Raw genomic sequence first — 16,665 nt, forward strand, 5'->3', positions numbered from 1 at the left:
CATATAGGATGATCAAAGTTCAATGTATTGCAATCTGCAATGCTGGTAAGACTATCTCCATAGATAAGGACCCAGATGCACTGGAATATTAGCGTATTCCCAGGACCAACTGGAAATACTTTCATATAGAAGGCATTTAATAAATATGGCAAATAAAAGGACCAGTAATTCACAGGAGACAATATACAAAAAGATAGACAGTGGTAAAACCTATGGTCTCAGATACCTATGCACATATATGCAGATATGCAAAACATAAATAAAAAACAGATTGGACTAGAGATCTGAATGGAGGAGATGGGATATTTGACTTGCAGGTATCACTGAAATTAGAGGAATAGGATTTGGGGTTGGAATATTATGGAGGCAGTGTGACCTAGTGGGAAGAGTTTAGAACTAGGTGTCAGGGAAACCAGTGTTGGTATCTCTCTTCAAACACTTACTGGCTTTGTGACCCTGGATAAGTCATTAAACCTAGTGAATCTCAGTTTCCATATTTATAAAAATAAAAGTTAAATAACGTTTATAGTTACAGGTTTTGGGGGATCAAATGAGCTAATGTATATGTGTGTATTATATATATATATGTATATATATGGTATTTTGCAAGCCTTAAAATGTTTTATAGATATAAATTACTGTCATCATTAGTAGTAGTAACATCACTGTAGAAGAATATCTTAAACAAAAGGAACAGAATTTATTAAAAGGGTGGAGGAATATCATTGCCTATTAAGCAGATATACTCTTATGAGGAAAGTCAGAAGGGGAAGCCTTCAATGGAAGAGTTGGATGAGGATGAAGATAGGGTCAGCAGAAGTAATACTGTCCTGGAAGTATGCCACAGACCACCTGGATAAAAAGAGGAAATAGGCAAAGAGTTAGGGAAAAACAACAAAGACCAGCACAAATCTGGGACAGAGACACTGACAGCTGCCTAGGAGACATCTCCTAGATACACTGTTGGTATGTCAAACTTACATGTGCCGAACAGCCTCTTCAACCCCTAGCTTCAAGGCTCAAGTCACATGCCACTTCCTATTGGATGGTGTTCCTAATATCTATGTGTTAATGCTCTCTCTCTCTCTCTCTCTCTCTCTCTCTCTCTCTCTCTCTCTCTCACTCTGTCTCTCTCTCTGTTTCTGTCTGTCTGTCTCCCCTTTTCTGAAATGATCATGTCTATCCTTTTCTATTTATATGTTCTTATCCCCTTAACCCTAGTATAGAATATGAGTTTGTTGAGGGCAACAACTGTTTCATTTTTCTCTTTATATCCCCAACATCTAGCAGAGTGCCTTACACATAGAAGGTACTTAATGAACGTTTGCTGGATTGGATATAAATGGAATTGGAAGTCGCCATTGACCCATTGATGACTATTCTTTGTATCTTGTCTTTCAACCAATACTTTATTCTTGGGGTTCTCAAATGTATTAGGTCATGGATCTCTCTGGCAGTCTGATAAGCCTATTGACCCCTTCTCAGAGTAATATTTTTAAATGAAGGAAATAAAATACATGAGATTAAAAAAGAAAATAATTATATTGAAAGATATTGAAAATATTTTAGAAACAAATTCTTGAACCCCAGGTTAGGAATTCCTGTCATATCCACTTAGTTGCATTATCATTTGAACCATATCTGTCTACTTTATCTACAAGAATAGCATAAGAGACTGTCATCTGCTTTGCTGAACTCTTAAGTATAAGAACAGCATTTGCCTCATCTAAAGTCCAGTTACTCTGTCCACAAAGGAAATGAGGCTAATCTGACTTCTTGATGAAACCTTGCTTTCTCTTAATGATTGTTGTTTGTCTTTCTAGATGCTAGAAATCACCTTTTTAATCATCCATTTTACAATTTTTGCTAGGAATCAATGCAATTCCTTCTGGGTAGGAATTGTCTCATTTGGTTTGTATTCTAAGCCATAATCCTATACGTGGCCCTTACAAGATGTTTAGTAAATGCTTTTTGACTAATTGGTGGCCCTTTAAGAAAAATGTCAGGAGGGGTGGCTAGGTGGTGCAGTGAATAGAGCACCAGCCTTGGAGTCAGGAGGACCTGAGTTCAAATTCGGCCTCAGACACTCAACACAAAACTAGTCGTGTGACCTTGGGCAAGTCACTTAACTCCAAATGCCCTACCTTCCCCTCTCAAAAAAAAATGCATAAATAAATAGAAAAAATAATAGAAAAAAAAGAATAATGTCAGGAGTGCTAACACTCATCAAGAGCTGAGTCTAGGTATGAATACTGAGGATGACAAAAAAGGCTTTACTTGAGGGCGAGAGAAGGCTCAAAGAAGTTTATAGGATTAAAGGTTGTGTTGGATGGGAGGATATATATGACAGAAAAGGCAAGCCTACTTAACTTTAATTTTGTTTATTTTCTTCTTCAAGGAAAACAATCTTAAATAATCTTTGGATTGAGAAGAATAGAACAAAAGGGGATGTCATGGAATTGATATTCAGGATAAATGAGGTGTACACTTAGCTGCCCTTAGTGAGTTCAAGTTAACAGGCATGTTAATAACCTACATCCTAGATACTGAAAGAGCTGACAGTAGTAACTGTCCAAACGTGATTGGTAATATTTGATGGATCATAGTGAGTGGTACAAAGAGTGAATAAGGCAAAGGCCTTTATTATTTTTACAGGAAGACATAATGCAATCTTCTTACAGCAGCTAGATACTGTAGTGAATAAAATAGTGAATTTAGGGTCAAACAGATTATGAGTTTGAATCCTGCCTCAGATTCTTCCTACCTGTGTGACATGAGACAAATCACTCAACATCCCGCAGACCATTTGTGCATCCACAAAATAATAATCCCTTCCTCCCAGGGCTGTTGGGAGGATTGAATGATATTAAATGCTGTGACACATATCAACACTTGGCAAACCTTAAAGCACTACAGAAATGCTAGATTAGAGCTAAAAACTATAGGCTGTTGAGCACCTACTATGTGAAGGTGCTGGGGATACAGTGACAAAGTTGAAGGAACTCCTGCCCAGCTCGATGCAGTCTTTGCATTGCTCACCCCCCCACCAATGGCTTTGCCCACCTTGAGATGCTTCCTCCACCCAGGGGCCTGCGCTTTTGATAGGTCAGGGTCTGGCCGGGATTGCCATTGTACCAGGGGCTCTAGTTGTGCTCACTTCACTTCCACTTCAGGGATTGTTTCCTCCTCCCTCTTGAAAATTTTCCCTTATTTTCATTCTCTTCTTCCCTCCCACCCTCCGTCTCTCTCTCTGTCTCTGTCTTTCCCTCTCCCTCCCTCCCTCCTTCCCTCCATCTATCTCTCTCTCTCTCTCTCTCTCTCTCTCTCTCTCTCTCTCTCTCTCCCTTTCCTGTCAAAATAAACAATATATACAAATATAAGTAAATATAAAATGTGTACCAAATAAACAAGAGGCAGCTTTGGGGAAGGAGAGAGATTTGTCCCTCCTCTCCCCCCAGCTGCTGGGGAGATCCTACTTCTGTAGGAGATGGTATTTGAAATGAAGACTTATGGATGCTAAGGATTTTAAGAAGTGAAGATGATTAGGCAATACATAAACAAAGGTATAGAGACAATAGAGGAAATATGTAAGAGGAGCAGCAAGTTGAACAGTTTGATTATAATGGAAAGTATGTGTAGTAAGCCTGAGAAGGTGATCTAGAGACATACTGGGAAGTACTTTGAATGCTAAACAAAAGAGTGTGTATATGTGTGTGTATGTGTATAAGGAAGACAACATATAAATGGAAGGTGGAAAGCAGAGGAGGGGGAGAAAGTCCCCATGAGGGGGGCATGGTGGAAAGGGTTCCTAGAGATAGGAGTGGAGCTTGGAAAATAATTGAAAGAGTGAACATGGCTGATCTGGGTACTTTTGTTAAAATGGAAGTTCTGGGGGCAGTTAGGTGGTACAGGGAATAGAGCACAGGCCCTGGAGTCAAATCCAGCCTCAGACACTTAACACTTACTAGCCATGTGATCTTGGGCAACTCAGCCCCAATTATTACCCTGCCTTCCCCCCCTCCAAAAAGTTTTTTAAAATGGAGGTTCTGGGAGGACTAGCCTTTGGTACCAAAGGAAGGGTTTAGGGGTAGGTGATCCTCCAGGGTGAGAAGGTTGCTATGGCATGGTAGAGAAAGTTTTATAAGTCAGGAGTAGAGCCTGAGGAGGAATGAAAGAGTGAACATACCTGGTCCAAGTGCTTTTCTATAAATGACTTAGACGAAGGCAAAAACAGTATGGTTGTCAACTCTGAAGATGACGCACTGTGGGGGGAATTGACTAACACTGGATGGCATTTAAGAGATACTGACAGGTGAGAAAGATGGACCAAATCTAAAAAGATGAAATTTAGTAGAGATAAACATAAAGTTATTCGTTTTGAATAGAAGAAATAAACTTCACAACCACAGGATTAGGAAGGAACAACTGAAGAATAATTCAGGCACAAAAGCTCTTGGGGTTTTAGGGCATGCTCAAAATGAGTCAACAGGATGATGTGGTAGCCAAAAAGTTAATGATCCCATTAAAGTAGACACTTCTCTACTGTTTTACATGCATCATCCCATGTAAATCTTACAACAACCCCCTAAGGTAGTCAGTACTGCTATGATTATTACTATTTTACAATGACAAAACTGAGGCTATTTGGAAGTTAAGTGACTTGCCTTTGGCAAGTTTTAGAGACAGGTTTTGAATCCAGGGCTCTCCTGTCTACACCTCCAGTCCTCTTCCCTCTGCATCAAACTGCCTTTCTTTAATGCTAGGGTTGTAGGACAGGGAAGAGAAGATGCATTTATTAAGCACTTGCTGTGTGTCAGGCATTGTGCTAAATGCTTTATAAATATTATCTTAATTGATCTTCACAACAATGTCAGTGCTATTATTATTCCCATTTTACATTTGAGAAAACCAAGAAGGACAGAGATTAAGTGACTTACTTGAGCTTACACAACTACTGACTATCCAAGGTCAGATTTGAACTCAGTCACTCCAGGCCCAGGGTTCTACCCACTGTGCCACAGAGCTGCCCAAAAGAGTGTCCTGAACAAGGGAAATAATAGTTTCACTGTACTTTGCTATGGTCACACTATATCAAATATAGTATTTAGTTCTGGACACCACATTTTAAGGATATTAACAAGGTATAGTGCATTTTCCTTATGAAAAACTGATATTTGAGGCAGGAGTAATTAGTTCAATGTAATACTGTTCCATAGTATGAAAGCTCTAATACAATTTATAGAGATATAGGTTGTGATCTACTTTGGCACAAGGATCGTTTATTACCCATCTTCATATCCCCCAAGTGCCTCAAGTAATACTTCACCCATAATATCTAAGTACATGCTTATGAATAGAATTGTTTCCTCTGGCATCTACCAGTCTAGTTCTGAAGGTAAATGGTTTATATCACTACCATGGTAGACTTCAGTGTAGGGTTGGCCAATTCCCCAAGGCTAAATGAGGATTTGGAATATGGGGCCAAGGACATAGACCAGCTGGCATGATTTTGGGTCAGTTACACTGTGGCTATTTTCCCAGTCCAGCTGAGAGATGGACCATAAGCCAGAGAAGCTGTATATAACTGAGGAAGGAACTTGGATCTACTTAGGTTGACAATCCCTCGTGTAGGTCTATTTAGCTAATCTGTATGATTGCAGTAGGGATGTTTTTATATTTGTTTGTTTTGGGAAATTTTGCTTGAATTGTATGAGTTAACCATACTAATAGCTTTGAATCAATAGAGAATTTCCCTTTACTTTGGCTACGTACACCTGCTCAGATGGAGGGAAAGAGATAAGACTGAAGAAAAGAAGAAGGAAAATCACATGAACATAAGGATAGTCAAAGAGATGCTTTCTACAAATTTCTCCAACCCCAAAACCTCAAAGGAGAGGAATTATGCACCAGGTATAGAGTAACGATAGCTAAATTCACAAGAGGAAAGATAGAATCCCCTACAAGGTTAAAAACCTCATGAATTAACATCAGAGAACTTTCATATTTAGAGCTTTCACTCACTGTCTCTACTGCCAGATGATTTCATGTTCTTGCTATGGTAAGTCCAAGTAAGCTTCCAAGTTTACACCTTAGGTTCTTGCTATAGGTCAGGATCACAAAATTTTGAGGATTGGAAGGGACCTGAGCAGTTGCATAGTCTAACCAATAAGCAAAAAGAGTAGCCTTTACTACTTATCCAGCCATTGCTTGAAGACATCCAAGGAAGGGAAACAAACTACCCATTCAGCTATTGAACAGCTCAAATTGCTAAGAAGTTTTTCTTGACATCCAGCCTAAATGTGCCTCATTGTATTTTCCATTGATTCTTCTCCTTCGGCCCTGTAGGGCTAGACAGAACAAGCTCACTCCTTTTTCTAGAAGACATCCCTTCAGATACTTGAAATCTGCCAATGTGATCCATTGAGTCTTCTCTAAGCTAATTATTTCCAATCATTTCAGCTGATCTTCCTAAGATATAGACTCAACACTTCACCATCTTGGTTGCCCTCTCTGGAAACGTTCCAGTTTTCTAACATACTTTTTAAATTGTGGTGCCCAGAATGGAAAACAATGTTCCCAATGAGGTCTGACAAGGTCAGTGTTCAGAGGAGCTATTATATCCTTATTTCTGGAAGCTATGTCTCTTTTAATGCAGCCCAAGATTACATTTGCTTTTTGGCTGCCATATCACACTTCTGACTCATATTGACTTTGTAGTCTGCTAAAATATCTAGATCTTTTTTCCAAACTGGATCCTGAAGTTGGTTTTCTTTACCCAAGTATGAGACTTTACATTGCTTCTCATCGAGTTTCACCTTATTATAATAGATTCAATCCAATGTTCTAGCCAAGATCTTTTTTGGATCCTGACTCTATTATCCAATGATTGCATTAAGTTACTGATAAAATGTTTAAACAACCTAAGACCAATTATATATCCTTACTCTGGTTCTCCACTGGAAATTTAGTGCCATGCTTATATTAAACCATTAAAATCTACACTTTAAGTTTGATCTTTTTGGAGCATTTTTAAATGCATAAAATAAAATACATAGGATTGTGAAGGAAGCCAATTATATTGAAATGTTATGAAAATAATTTTTTAAATCAAATTGATGGACCACATGTTAAGAATCCCTGCTATAAAAGGTTGTACTTAAGCTGAATCTTGAAGGAAATGAGAAACTCTATGAGGTGCTGGTAAGGAAGGAGTGCAATCCAGGCATGGGAAATTATCAGTATAAAGGCCTGGAGATAGGAAGTGGAGTACAGTGTGTAAAGAGAAAGAAGTCCAGTTTGGGTAAACTATGGAGTATAGAAAGGGAAATAATGCATAATAAGACTGGAAAGAAAGGGAAAACCAGGTTTTAAAGGGCTTTAAAAGTGAGAGGAATTTATTTCTGATCCTAGAAGTAATAGAGGGAATTCATTGAATAGAAGAATGGCATAGTCAGATCTGTACTTAAAATCATTTTGGCAACTGGAGGATGGATTGGAATGGGGAAAGAGGAAGGTGGGAAACTAATTAGGAAGTCATCATAATAATCCCAACCATAGAATGATGAAGGCCAGGACTGAGCAGTGAGAAGATGGTTGCAAGAGATGCTATGGATGTAAAAATGGGAAGATTTAGTAACAGATTAGATAATACAGGTGAGAGTGAAGAATCAAAAACAACGGCAAAGTTATGAGCTGAGAAATACCCTCAATAGAAGCAGGGAGATTCAGCAGATGAGTGAGTTTGAGGAGAGAAATAATGGGTTCTGTTTTGGATAAGTTGAGTTTGAGGTCTATGGGATATCAAGTCTAAAATGTTCTATTGGCAGTTGGTAACTTGGGGTTGGAACTCGGTGATTAGATCTATAGACTTGGTAGTCATCTGCATAGAGATGATAATTAGACAAAAGGGAGATTTTTTATTAAGTCACCAAGAAGGAGAATGTAGAGAAAGGAGAAAATTGAGCCCAGGGTAGAGCCTGAGCTCTGATAACTTGATTTCATTAAGGGAAGTTAGGTGGGAGCTTATGTTCCTCCTTATCTTGAGCATCATCTTCTTATAAGCCATGTTATTTTCTCTTTTTTAGTCCTGAGATCATTCCCTTTATCAGAGAAAACAGAACCATAATAAAAGTGGAACAATGCTGTCTTCTCTCCATCATCAGTCATAATTTTCCTATCCATCCTAAACATTAACTCTTATTTTTTTCTTTTCCACAATGTAGCTAATAAGACCTCCAGCCCCTTTTGTACTTAGTTCTCTTCACCAGCCTCCATTTATTCTTAACTTTAGATGCCTCTGGCACTAGACTTACCAGATTGTGCTATGTTTTTTTTTTGTATTCATTCTGTTATTTATCCTTGTTTCTATCTTCTGCAGTCAGCAAGCATTTATTAAATTCTGAATATTGTCAGGCACTATGCTAAGTGTTGGGGATAAAAAAAGGCTAAAAAATATGGTCTCTGCCCTTGAGGAGTTCATTGTAATGGAGCAGACAACATGGAAAAAACTAGGTACATAAGAAATTGCTGTTGTTTGTCCATTTTCAAAGGGAACCAGTTAACCTCAATCTCATTTAGCCTGTCTCCCAAAATGGTTTACTGGGTAGGGTATGAATGCTGTGGGATGCTATCTAACCTTTCTTTGAATTCCTTGAAATTTGTCCTTGTAAAATATAAGGTGTATGTCAGACTGTCCTTTCCCTGCTTCTCCTGCTTTCTTTTCCTTTTCTATCACAAATTCCAAGGAGTAGTCACTTCTGTCCAACTTCCCATCATTGCTACACCAACTACCAATTCCTTCTTTGTTGATGCTTCCTTACTTCCAGTCTCTCTCTCTTCCTCAATCCTTTCTTCACACTATTCCTGGAATAATCTTCCTCAATCCACCTTTTCATCATGAAACAAATAAGGGACCAATAGTGGTTCCCAATTGTATATCCTTTTCATCTAAGTTCCTTGACCACCTTCAAAGCCCTTCATCTTTCTGTCCCCAAGCCTTATCTCATGAACATCAGTTATGAGTTCTCATCTCCAATCAAGCCATTTAGTGTGCCTTCCTCCATTACCTCCTCCTTCTGGGGACTGCCTTTGGCACATGCTGTCCCTACCCACCTGGAATATGCTCCCAGCTTCTCTCTCCAATTCCATTTACCATTTCCTTCATTGGAATTCATATCAAAGCCTACCTCTGGTAAGAAACCCTCCCTTGATTGACCCCATCAACCTCTTTTATTTATTGAGCTCCCAGTATTTGAGTAATCAGTTTGTATTATTTTCTTTCACCACTTCTGGACCTGTTGCTTTGCAAATTGTGTTATGTGCTTATGTTTTCCTTCACTAGAGAACTTCCAGTGAAGGCTAGATGAATACTTGTCAAAGATGTTATGGAGGGAAATCCCAGGGGCAGCCTGGACTCAATATCCCCTCAAGTTCCTTCCAACTTTGTGATTTTATGATTCTTAATCTCTCCCCAGGGAGCCTTTAAATTCTCAGGAATTAGGGTAGACATGGATCTAAGACTTGTTTGTGAGTAAGTATGCCCGGGGCAGGGCATGCTTGCTGTTTTATTCAGTCTCTGCTCTGTCTTCTGAGATAATAAAACAGGGTATTATGAGAAAGATGCTGATGAAGGTCTCTAGGAAGCAGACTGAGATCACCTTGGATTTAGCCCCCAGGCCATCAAACATCACCTCCTGTCATGGTGATGGCTTTTGGTCCTAGCCTGTGTCTGAACCATGTCTAGCCCAGCTACTAAGAGGTCAGGTTTTCAGCAGATGAACTCTTCTCATTTTCAAAATCATTTCTTTGTTGGATTTTTTTAACCTAGCATTTTTATTGTCAGTTTAGCAACCAAAATAGACGCCATATTTTCTAGTCAGTGTATGAAAATAACAAATCTATTATCTCCCACAGTGGAGTCTTTTATGAGTCAATTTTATCCCCCTATAAATTGTCTATGCCTGTTGATAACTTTTCTTGTGTTTCTAATGTACTTTGAGCTCTTCGAGAGAAAAGTGTTAGCTAAGTACGTGGTAATATTATTGTTATTGTTGTTGTTATTGTTACTATCGTCATCATTATTTCATAATATAGGACCCCTTTAAAGCAATGATAGGTGTGGAAAGCAATTATTTTGTTTGCTTTGGTGAGGCCAGTTTCTTGTGATGCTGAAATGCAACAGCCAGAAAATGAAGTTATGAGAGAAAACTAATAACACTTTGTTTTAATGTGGCTCCTTTCATCTGGGGCTTTTATGGTCTCCATAGAAGTTAATTCATTAACTCCCTGGGGTTAGTCAGGGATGAACACTATCATTTCCCATTTTAAAGACAGAAAACATTGGCAGGCCTGGACCTACCCAATGAAATTACCCCAATATGTTGCACCCAAGAACCAAGTGACCACCCTATCTAGCATATACTAAAAGTACCCTTTCTATTCAAATTGCTATATCATCCAAAATGAGCATAAGCTAAAACATCACTTATTTAGACAAGGTGGGTAGAAAACAGTAAAAAAAAAAAGTGGAATTATTAGGTGTTTTAAAAGCCGGAAAAGATTAAAGGATTCTAGGCTTATTAGTTGGAAGGGACTTTTGAGGTCATTCAGTCTGCCTTTTTACAGATAAGGAAATTGTAGTTCTATGATTTTCAAAACAGTTAAACGAGACAAGAGATAATTATGTTTTGCTAAGTAGAGGTTCTCCCAGTCCTACTTTAATGGGAAAGTAAGTTTGTATTTAACATATGAGTTACAAGCAAACAACACTGTTAAGCTTCTCTAAAAGAGTTTTTCCTCCTAAGCAAGTCACAAACTTCTCTAGGCCTTGGTTTTTCTCATCTGAGAAATGATAGGATAAGATCAACGATCTGTAAGGTTTCTTTCAGCTCTTAAAACATTTTAGAATCTGTAACTCCATCTTACATATAGGTTTCCCAGAAGAGCTAGCCCAGTCAAGGAGAGTCTGCATCTACTCAAAGCCATAGCTCATGATACATACCAACATATTCAATTTTTACTAACAAGCTAAAGAATACATTAGACAGCTAGGTGGTGCACTGGATAGAATGTCAGACCGAGAATCAGGAAGACCTGAGTTCAAATCCAGCCTCAGACACTTACTAACTGTGTGACCTTAGGCAAGTTACTTAGCTTTGTTTGCCTCGGTTTCCTCATCTGTAAAAAGAAATGGCAAATCACTCCAGTATCTTTGCCAAGAAAACCTCAAATGGGGTCATGAAGAGTTAGACGTGACTGAACAATTGACCAACAACCATAAAGACTATATTAGTTCAAATAAAAGACATTCAATCTAACATCATAGCAAATAAAACTAGAAAAAATCCACCCATGTTCACATGGCCTACATTCTACCATATGTTATCATACTCCCATTCAAGACAAAGATAATGTATGACCAGAGAACATTCATGAAGGACATACATGTAAAACACATAAATGCAAGGATGATATGATACATCAAAAGACACAGCCAAAAATTCATGTAGCTGAGGCATACACATGACTGTGTAATCTCACATCATTAACATTTCAAGGCTGCAGATAATCTCTGGTGACACTAACATACGATGATCTTTGTTAGGTAAGTCATCTCCCTACTGGGTTACAAATATCTGTTCTCTGTTGGGTGGTCTGTTGTCATTTCTGGGCATCTCCACTGGGAAGATGGTTACCAAGTTTTTCTCTGCTACCTACTACTGGGCATCATCTCTTCAGGGCTGCTTATTAGTCATTTGAGTTCTGATCTACTGGGACACACAAGACATAGCATGGCACAGTAGATAGAAAGTTGGGCTCAAAACCAGGAAGAGCTAGATTCAAGTCCCATCTCTGAAGGTGGCCCTGGGTAAGTCATTTAACTTCTCAGTACTCTAGGCAATTTTCTAAGACAATGAATTGAAGAGAAGGTGATAACTTGCATGGGTAGAGGGAGCTTTTTCACTTAGGTATTCCTTATAACAATGAAATTATAGGTCTGATTCCCATCCTGTTAAGGTGAAGGCCTCTCCTTGATAAAGGCAATCTGATAGCTTAGTAATTATAGCCAAAGTTATGAGTTACCATGCCAACTTCAAGGGGGAAGTGAATTACAGACAGAAAAAAAAGTGCTACCAGGCTTAATATTAGGTCATTTTCTTTTAACTTCCTAAGTCTGATTCTAAATTGGTGTCTGCTGTTCCAGACAATTCTTTGATTTGGGATTAGAAATTCCTTATACCTCCCATTTAACTCTTTCTGGAGATCCTGCATCTCCACACCACACACCCCCCCCCACAGTCTAAACCAATTTTAGAGGTCAGAGAATACCCACAGAAGCTATGTAGAAGCTAGTCTATAAAACTCTTGTCCCTCTCAACATTCTCTCTTGTTTGGTATACAAATGAATTTGAATCTAACAAAAGCTGGGGAAATAAAGTAAGACCATTGCCCTACTACACTCTCCTGGTCCTTAGCCTTGTCTTTATTACACATTTCTCTGTTATCAGCAAAAATCAAAACAAAACAAAAAAACCCAGCAACCACAACTACCCCTTCCTGCCTCATTCAGCTCTGGTACTATATTTTTGGTCAGGGAAACAACCTTGCTTTCTTTCCATCATTCTCAGTACTACCCTCTCCAATTTCCTTACATTCTCAATTTGCTTAATAACTAAATCCACCCCCCCCACCATAGGTAATGAAAGTAATGTTGCCTAAATTATCATAAATTCTGAACTAGTGAAATCCAAACAAATGTAATTTCACTAGCCATATTTAATAACTGCCAAGGGGAAGAACACAGAATGGCTAATTAGTGAAAGAATTGGGTGATAGACCTGATACTCTGTCCAAGATAACTAGAAGCCAGGAATAGGTGTAGACCCAGGTTAAGTCTGTAGCCTAGCAATTTTGGAAGGGTCACTTTTACTTGGGGCCTTCTGCTACTTAACAGCTCCTGAACCTAGCCTGTTTCTCCAAAACATCCCCAACCTCCACCACACACCCTCTACCTTGGCCTTTGTCTCAAGTCCCCAGGGAACATGCCTACAACCCTCCATCTTTTTGACTCCCTTTGGACTGTGCACCAATGGACAAGTAATTTTTGATAATGATGAACGAGATCAAAATAAAAAGTTTCAAAATTAAATAAAGTCTTGAAAGGAATGATGGCTCAAGATCTATCCAAGCTATGGATAGTTACCAAAATATCATTTACTTAAATGTTAGATTTGGTTTTCTTAGGAAAGGGGACTGCTAACTTTGGCTAGAGATGATTCAGTTTACCATTCACTGCCAGCCAAGGATCCATAATTACGTAGTACACTGTAGTACATTCCCAGATAAAAAAGTCCTTGTTAAATTCAGATAAAGTCCATTGTCATCTCAAAACATAAAAATAGAATGCACGCATTATACAAAACATGAAGTTGCTACTTGTTATACAAGAATGATCCAGAGATCAGACCTGCTCAAAATTTATCAGGTACAGAGATGAATGCTAGTCTGAATTTCATACATGGAACCTGCCATTTAGATGTATTGCTTCTGCTCAGGAAACCTTGAGGTGTAGCTTGTGTTGCTGCTATCACAACTGTTCGGCTTTTACAGTTCTTTGGCCCTCAGAGGGGTGATGCAAAGTCCCATGGAAAAGACCTCATTTTGCCCTCCTGCCAGATTCCCACTTGAACAAGCTGTGGCCACAAGCTAAGCCTCTTGTCTCCTTTGGCCCAATCAGTCAGCTCTGTTGGTTAGTGTTATGAAACAACATTATTTCTACCATTTTGTTTTATATTTCATAATGATCTTCAAATTGTCTATTTTATTAATTTTAATTTCACAGGGCCCTCAAATTATATATTATTATAGCTGAAGGAGCTTTATGGGTCACCTTGTTGTTGTTCAGAGGCTCAGTTGTGTCCGACTCTTTGTGACTCTGTGGACCATACTGTCCATGGGGTTTTCTTGGCAAAGAGACTGGAGTGGTTTGTCATTTCCTTCTCCAGGGGATTAAGGCAAACAGAGGTTAAATGGCTTGCCCAGGGTCACACAACTAGTAAGTGTCTGAGGCTGAATTTGAATTGAGATCTTCCTGACTCCGGGCCCAGTGTTCTGTCCAGCTAGAGCAAATGGAAGCCCAATGATGAGCTTTGTGGCCTTGAATTCTATGGCCTCTTCTGGGCTTCTGAGTAAAATGAATTGCCTGGCTGAAATGACCTACAGGGGCAGCTAGTGGATCAGCAGATAGAATGCTGAGCATGGAATCAGGAAGACCTGAATTCAAATCCTACCTCAGATACTCACTGAGTGATCCTAAGCAAGTCACTGAGCTTCTGTTTGCTACAATTTCCTGTAAAATGGGGATCATAACAGTAGCTGTCTCTCAAAGTTAGTCAGTTGATAAACATTTATTAAAAGCTTAAAAGCTGGGGCAGCTAGGTGGCACAGTGGATAGAGCAATGGCCCTGGAGTCAGGAGGACCTGAGTTCAAATCTGACCTCAGACACTTGACACTTACTAGCTGTGTGACCCTAGACAAGTCACTTAACCCTGATTGAACTTGCACCCCACCTCCCCCCAAAAAGAGCTTCAAAGCTTACTATGGCCAAGCACTATGCTAAGATCTGAGGATACAAAACAAGGCAAAACATAGTCCCTGATATCAAGGAACTCATAATCTAGAGAGAGAAGCTCATAATCTAGTTATGATGATAAAATAAAATAATACTTATAAAGCATTTTGCAAACCTCATAGTGCTATATAAATGCTAACTATTGATTGCTTAATAAATACTTGTTAATTGAAGAATAACAACAAAACCTAGTCCTAGAGCCCAGGTCTCCTACTTAGCAGTCACCATGGTTTTCATGGGCCCTAGCACTGAAAAAGGTAGCTCATTCACCAGTGAGCATTTTGGGGGAGGAGGGGGGAAGGTAAGGCAATTGGGGTTAAGTGACTTGCCCAAGGTCACACATCTAGTTAAGTGTCAAGTGTCTGAGGTCATATTCAAACTCAGGTCTTCCTGACTCCAGGGCCATGCTCTAATCACTGTGCCACCTAGCTGTCCCCTCCAACAAGTATTTCTTAAGCCACTACTGTTTACCCAGCATAATACTTGTTTGAAATGTAAAAAAAACAAAACAAAACCAACACAGCTATCAGATTCCCTCTCTGTTCTTATGGAGCTCCCAGAGAGTGGAGGTGAACATATGAAGACTCATGGATAAATGAGAGATTCACTTTACATACATATGTAAGCACAATATAGATGAACACACATGGACATATATGTACATATATACTCACATATAGGTGCACATATGTGAATGTATAAAATATACCTTAAAATATTACTGCTAAAGCGCAAGGATGAGCAATCAGATACAAAGGATAGGACATTAAGGTATTGCACACAGACTGAACCAGTTAATGAGTGCCAAGGGAGTTAGAGAGGGAAAGGCCCAGTAAGGCTGGCCTGATCAGGGAAGGATTCACAGGTGTTGTGGGTCTTTAACTTGGCCTGGAAGAATGACCCCTTTTTGGTCCTTTCTAAGTCAAGCTGCCTAGGCTCTGACCTCCTCCCACTAAGACTCAGACTCCTGCTCCTGGAGCCCTGGGCTCTGCTTGGTGAGCCTTTACATCATCAGGCTTGGCATCCAGCCCACAAGGCACTGCTGAATCATCCCCAATCCATATTGCTGGGATCCCACTGTCTTGCTTTCTACTCCCCTCCCCACTTTTCACCTGCCTGCTATCTTTCCCTGTTAGAATGAAAATAACTTGAGGTGGCTCTTACTTGCTTGTCAAACAATAACCCCGATGCTTAGTACAGTGCTCAGCACAGAATAAGTACTTAATAAACATCTTTTCATTCATTTATTCATGAGTTTAAGTTCTTTATGAGATGTCTCTATACAATATATAGGATCAGGAATATAGATTCTCCAAAATTCAAGTGAATTGTATAAAATACCTTCCATAATTCATAAAGCACCTAGGTAGAGAAGTGAATAAGGTGCTGGATTTGGAGTCAGAAAGATCTGAGTTCAAATACAGCCTTGGACATTTACTAGCTGTTTGATCTTGGACAAGTCACTTAACTTCCCTCAGCTTCAGTTTCCTCACCTTCAAACGGCTAATTAGAATAGCACCTACCTCCCAGAGCTGTTGTGAGGTTCAAATGAAATGTTTGCAAAGCACTTTGCAAACTTTGAAGTTCTAGAAAATTTAGACAAATACCATTTTTCACTAGGGCTATACTATTTTACATCACGAAATGTACTGATGAAACCTAGAGGCTAACTCTTTCATATGGAGTTCAGGAAATAGGAGCACAGGGATCATACATTTAGAGCTGGAAGGCACTTTGGTACATGGGATTAGAGAACATCTTCATATGGCTCTGTTTACAAGATTCCATAAGTACTTAATCCATTTAATAGTAACATTTAATGAAACCAGCTAGTTGACTTCCATTAAATAAATGGTTTATTGACTAAATTTTTTCATTTTGTAACTAGTTGTTCTAGTATCATTGAGATAATTTGAGAACATGTTTATCCTACTATAGGATATTCATATATAATATGTTCTCTCTCTCTTTTCTCCTCTCTCCCTCTTTCTTCTTCTTCTTCTTCTTCTTCTTCTTCTTCTTCTTCTTCTTCTTC

At 39.0% G+C, this 16,665-nt stretch overlaps 1 long non-coding RNA gene across 1 annotated transcript in view; it reads right to left on the reverse strand.

The window, feature by feature from the left end:
* Positions 1 to 739: 739 nt before the first annotated feature.
* Positions 740 to 16,665, reverse strand: part of LOC138143582 (uncharacterized) — a 91,308-nt gene continuing 75,382 nt past the window's right edge. Inside the window, exon 4 of the long non-coding RNA XR_011163735.1 lies at positions 740 to 852. This is a non-coding gene — a long non-coding RNA (uncharacterized lncRNA). The remainder of the gene's footprint in view (positions 853 to 16,665) is intronic.

Source organism: Petaurus breviceps, unplaced genomic scaffold, assembly GCF_028583685.1.
Source record: "Petaurus breviceps papuanus isolate PSGF00001 unplaced genomic scaffold, PetGlider_PUasm1.0 90650, whole genome shotgun sequence".
Lineage (NCBI taxonomy): Eukaryota > Metazoa > Chordata > Mammalia > Diprotodontia > Petauridae > Petaurus > Petaurus breviceps.